Genomic DNA, 6,000 nt, shown 5'->3' with positions numbered 1-6,000 from the left:
TACACCGGGAGAAGTGCCAGCTGTTCCAGCAGAAGATCGAGTTCTTCGGCTACGTTTTTACCAAGGAGGGCATCCAAGTGGACCCTCGAAAGTGGCTAGCCATCAAAACAGCCGTGGCATCCGCGTCAGTGGCGGAGGTATGCAGTTTCCTAGGGATGGCCACATACTGCGGAAGGTTCGTCCCGAATCTGGCCACCCTAGCTGAGCCCCTGAGACGCCTCACCAAGACAGACGTGGCGTGGCAGTGGACCGATGCCGAAGAGCGAGCCTTCGAAGCAATCAAAGAGGCGCTTCTAGATCAGACAACACTGGTCTACTTTGACCCGACCAAGAAAACCGAAATCCTAGTGGATGCCAGCCCCGTAGGGCTAGGGGCAGTCCTGACACAAGAACAGGAACCTGGACAGTGGGCAACTCTGGCGTACGCTAGCAAGGCCCTCACCGACACGGAGAAGCGATACTCCCAGATCGAGCGGGAAGCACTGGTGATCCGGTGGGGCTGCCACCATTTCCATCTTTATGTGTGCGGGCACCCATTCACAGTGGTGACGGACCACCAGCTGCTCGTGCCATTGTTCCGGGGAACAGCTCCACACCCGCCCCCACGCATAGAGCGGTGGGCCATCGGTCTGCAACAATATCACATGACTGTAGTGTACCGACCAGGGGCCAAAAAGCCGGCAGACTTCCTGTCCCGTCACCCAGAACACGACAGTGCACCCGAGCACAGGGACACTGAGGACGACGCCGAGGAACACCTCGACATGGTGGCTGCATTGACGTGCCCCAGGGCCATTACGCTTGGAGAACTCCAAGAAGTAGCCGACCAAGACCCCGTGATATTCAAGGTCAAGAATACCATCCTCGAGGGGAACTGGCAATCGTTTCTACAAACGGCGAACTCGTGGGCCAGTGGAGACCGGGAGGATCTTCAACAAATGTGGAGGGTACGACACGAGCTGAGCGTGACCAGAGGGGGACTCCTTCTAAGAGGGTCCCGAATCGTCATTCCTGGTGCACTCCGGACAAGAGCGACCCAGTTAGCACACAAGGGGCACCAAGGTACAGAGAAGATGAAGGCCCGGATGAGGGAGAAGGTCTGGTTCCCGGGCATGGACGACTACGTCACCGACACCGTCCGCAGCTGCCAGTCATGCCAGCTAACAGGAGAAGCCCAACCACCGGCGCCCATCATGACTGAAGAACACGGGCACGCCCCCTGGGAGAAGATCAGCGTGGACTTTGGGAGCTTACCTGATGGGCGAGTCACCCTCGTCACCATGGACAGCTATTCGAAGTACCCTATTGCGGAAGCCCTACCGTCCACCGCATTTGTCCACGTGAAACCTGCCCTGGAGAAGGTATGTGGGATGTTCGGGTACCCCGAGGAACTGCGGAGTGACAATGGACCCCCGTTCCAAGGGCACGAGTTCGAAGAGCTCTTGAGGACACACGGCGTCAGACACAGGCGCATCACCCCGCAATGGCCCCAAGCCAACGGGGAAGTGGAGCGTTTTATGCACACCATCAATAAGGTACTACGTATCGCAGTGTCCGAACAACTAGACCCAGAACAAGAGCTACAGCGATTCTTAGGGGAATACCGCAGTACTCCCCACTGCTCCACCCGACAAGCCCCCTGGTCGCTGATGTTCCAAGGAGCTCGCAGGGATGGGCTACCAGTAGCCCCATTGCTTGGTGGCACCACCTTTCAGCGAAGAAGAAGCGTTCCGAAGGCGCCAAAGGCGAAACGACAGAGTCAGTGAGGCTCGGAGGGCCGTAACCCGAGAAGTTCAAGCAGGTGACACAGTGGTCCTCAAAGAGCGCCGGCCAGGAGGAAAGTTTAAAACTCAATATGAAAAGGGATACTGGCGAGTGGTCGACCGCCGAGGGACCATGGTGACAGCGCGTCGAGGGAGAGACCTGGTCACCCGGAACATATCGTGGTTCAAGGTGGTGAGGAGGCCCGCAGATAACCCTGAGACAGCAGACCTCGATGTGGGCCACGACGTGGGCGACGACGCAGGGGACACATCCTGCTCTGACCCACGGAGCAACACAGACTCTGAGCCAGGTGGCGCCGATGGCACCGGAGGTGGACCAAGGCAAGAAATACCACCGGAAACCTCGGCCCCAGGCGCCCGAAGGGCCACCAGGTATGAGCTGAGGGAGAACCCCAGGCCCAGCAGTCGGCTGAGAGACTTTGCGTGCCAAGTAAGTGACGCAGCGAAGTAATAACAGAACTGTCGTCAAGGACTGAGTTGAGAAGGGATGTTACAGTTAGCGCTCTAGCGTTTCCGCTAGAGCGCTGTCAAACGCGTGCAGGTAGCGCTCACATCAAGGACGTGAGCGCGTACATATAAATAATAAACGGGCGGATGAACGGCAGTTCGCGCCCAACTAGCAGACTGTGTGTGTGGTCCCTCATTGCGCTGCAAGCGAGCGAGGCCTCCCCAGGGCTCCCCAGGCTAGCGAGTGAACATCCCGGGCATTTCCCCTTCCCAGGCAGAGGGCAGGGGTTAAATCACCACAATTACGACAATCTAACAGAAAATTATGTGCACAGGTTTACATCACTTTTGTGATGCAAATCCAGAGCAAAAGGTTTGTAAATCTGGCCCCGTATTTGAAGATTTTGATGTCTCCCAGGTAGAATGTAATTTTGGAAAACAAAATTAGCTTTTATGTAGCATACGAACATATTGATAGTCTTACTACAGAAATAGGGAGTCGTTCTTTCTCCTGCATAAATATAGTGTGATAATTTTGCACCTTCAAATTGTGATACCGCAGTGTGTGTGGTTATTGTTAAGTGCACAACTATGCTACCTTTACTAACTTTGAACTTTGGAATGGGGTTAGCGTGCTGATTCGGTATGGTTTCTCCCATTCTGTGGTGTGTAAAATCAAAATATGTGCTGTTTGCCCACACAATTTTCAAGAGATGATAAAGGAGCACACTGTATAGCAAACACTCTCAGTGATGCAATGAGCATTGGAGTTATAATGCCTTTACAAGTAGATTCGCCTGAATCAGGATTTGTGTGGGGAGCAGAATGAGGCCCTTAGTGGGCAATTCTATTTAAGGTTGTTGTATTAAACGTGACCTGGGGGCACAAGGGGTGTGTGAGTGTGTCTGCCCTTTATGCTTCAGGGCACTATCTCAAGAATGGATTCCCTCATGGGGATGTGTCCATAAGGAAATGAGGAAACATTTTGCTTGCATCAGCACCATATTATAGATGAGGGCACAGGGGCAAAGAGGCTGTCAGGAGGAGCATTGACCGTGCACCACAGACATGGCACAAACTCAGTGAGCCTGTGCACAAATATACAAATATGAGGCTATGTCTGTTCTGCGGAGTAAAAGATGAGGGGTAAAGTGTCCTATTCCTCTCAATAAGTATGAATCACATTGATGAGTGATATGGTACAGAGCAGTACTGAATCTGGAAGTACAGCGGTATCCATTATGCAATGGCCATGGTGGCGCTGACTGCAGTCTTCACCATATCTGCCAAGTGAATTTATTTGACATCATGCTGTACTAACAAGACCATAAAGAAAATACATTTTCAGGAGACTCCAGTACAGAGAGATACTCACAAAATGGCTTACTGTATACAAAGAATTTACAGATGAATGCACATTGCTTGGGAAATTGTACACAATAATCACCCAGAGACCTAAAATGCAGATTCAAATGCATAAAATATTCTGACGGTTATCAAGTGCACATCCTAGCAACAAGGAATAATGTGTTAATTGCAAAGAAACAACGGATGGTGTGACAAAAACTATTATCAGAGGAGGACGTCTTTATATCACAATGTTGTCTCAGTGTGAAAATAAATAGACTTCCAAGGCAAAGTTGCTGGGTTATTCTGGAAACGGTATGAAACAGTGTTTCTTCCTCAACCGCATTTTCTGGGTAATGCGCTAAATTCAGTCACATAAAATAATTCCAAGTGCACATTTCACAGAAATACAAAGCAAAATTTACGTGACGAAAAGTGGGTAGAAAGAAAGAATATGTGCAGAAAAAAGGTGTAAATAACGCAGATTCTACATGTTGTACCTCGTTCCAAGCAAGAAAACTTGAAATCATATGGTATTTTACCCGCCTGAAACAAAACAGCTATTTGCTGTAATAGTTTTTTTCCAGGGCCAAATTACTGTCCTGTTAGTCTGACCGACTCCTCATTAGCGCTTGTGTATGATGTGTTGCAAATATTGTGCGAAAGGAGCCCAGATATATGTATACAAAGCACAAGCTGATTGGAAAGTAAGCGGTTCAGTCAGGACCAAAGTCGGGCACAAAACCACTAGTGGAAACTAATGGATGGAGCAGTGTTCGTAACACAGTGTACAATCATCTTGGCATTCTATTGCTACAAGTGCCACCCTCCAAATTTCAGAAAAATAGCCTCAGTGGGCAAGGGCACGTACCAAAGAGGGCACAGAGAAATGGTGTAAGATTAGTGATGCGCAACGTGGTGCTAAGATGACCTGTCTCTAAAAAGTGCATCATGCCAGTCATTGGTTGGAACATCAATTTTTGTGGGAGCACAATTAGAACCTGTTCTGCAGCTTGTCTCCATTTGCCAGTTCACACCAAAAAGGCTTGAGTTATATGGTAGTCTGCAAATTGTTATAGGCAACGGAATATGTTGCCACTGTCTGTGTGTGTGGGGGTAACTTTCAGCAGCAGCAACTTTCAGGTGGTGGCAGTAACACTAACTATTTAAGGACAAGAAGCGCGAGCAAGACGGAGAGGTGGAGCGAGGCGCGCTCACGTGGGAGAGCACTCTGCTTTTTTTCGAAGCACACACTTGCGCTTGTGGGTGCCCCTGTGCGTTCAAGCAAGTTGGATGCCGCCACGAGTATGTGCTTCGAAAAAGAGCAGAACGACGGCTAAAGGTCCTCCTATTCAGCGCATGCGCGCTGCGTAGGCGAGACCTAAAAATGATTGATATGTTTAGCATTGGTCTGGTCAGGATGCACAGTGATTCGTGGAGTGCTAGGACACGGAGGCATATTGAGAGCGGATTGGTTGGCCCTATTCTTTAAATCAGGGATGCCCAGTAGTAAGGGTTAGAGGCATTTTTCAATGACACTCGAGCCCTGACGCACCAAGGAGGAAGGTGAGTGGAGATATGATACGCCAAGCGCATAGATACACTGGATTGAGGCAGACTATTAGGTGATTTACAGAATAGTTATTATCAGTGGCGAAGGGGGTGAAATTGAATGTGGATTCTACACCTAGATTGGTAGTGGTTAAATATGCAAATTCCCATAAGATTAGCGGACTGAAATGGAGCAAGAGGAATTTGTTGATTAAAGGCCTGGATAGGGGAACCTTAGAGGGGCTAAGAACTGCTTTTCAATGAGATACAGACCATTAAATGTGATTTTGGGAGGAAGATAATTTATATTATGCTGATTATTGCCATGTTTTAATTGTAGATGATTTAGGGGGTACTACACCACCCGAAAAGGGATTTTTTATTACTCATAAAGACACTGAAACAGGAGGCAATAATTCTTGCTATTTAAAAGTCACACAAGTTTGGAAAGCACAAGTGAGTGGAAATTCAATAATGGTTATGTGTAATAGTTTTTTAATGGGATTTTTTTTAATGGGATGATAACAGACTGACAATTAGATTTGACAAATGTAGGTAGGGTATTTTTGTAATGTAAAATAAAATGTTTAAAAAAGACAAAAGAAAGTCCTTGGAAGGTTTGATAAAAATTGTATTAACGTTTTTTAAATAGGCAGGGAATCATGGTGTGTAGGGCTATGTACATATTGCATTAATGATGACAAAATTGGAAAATGAAAAAAAACATGTTAAAAAGATAGATGTCATTAATATGTGTGGAGTCTTGCGGTGTGGAAGGCACTATGGGTGATTTTATAGATGTGTATAAATGTTTTTGTAATAATGTCAACTAGGCATTACATATGAGTGATGTATATATCTTTAAATGTGA

This window comes from Triturus cristatus, chromosome 9 (assembly GCF_964204655.1).
Source record: "Triturus cristatus chromosome 9, aTriCri1.1, whole genome shotgun sequence".
Classification (NCBI taxonomy): Eukaryota; Metazoa; Chordata; class Amphibia; order Caudata; family Salamandridae; genus Triturus; species Triturus cristatus.
Note: the sequence above shows the minus strand (reverse complement) of the source record.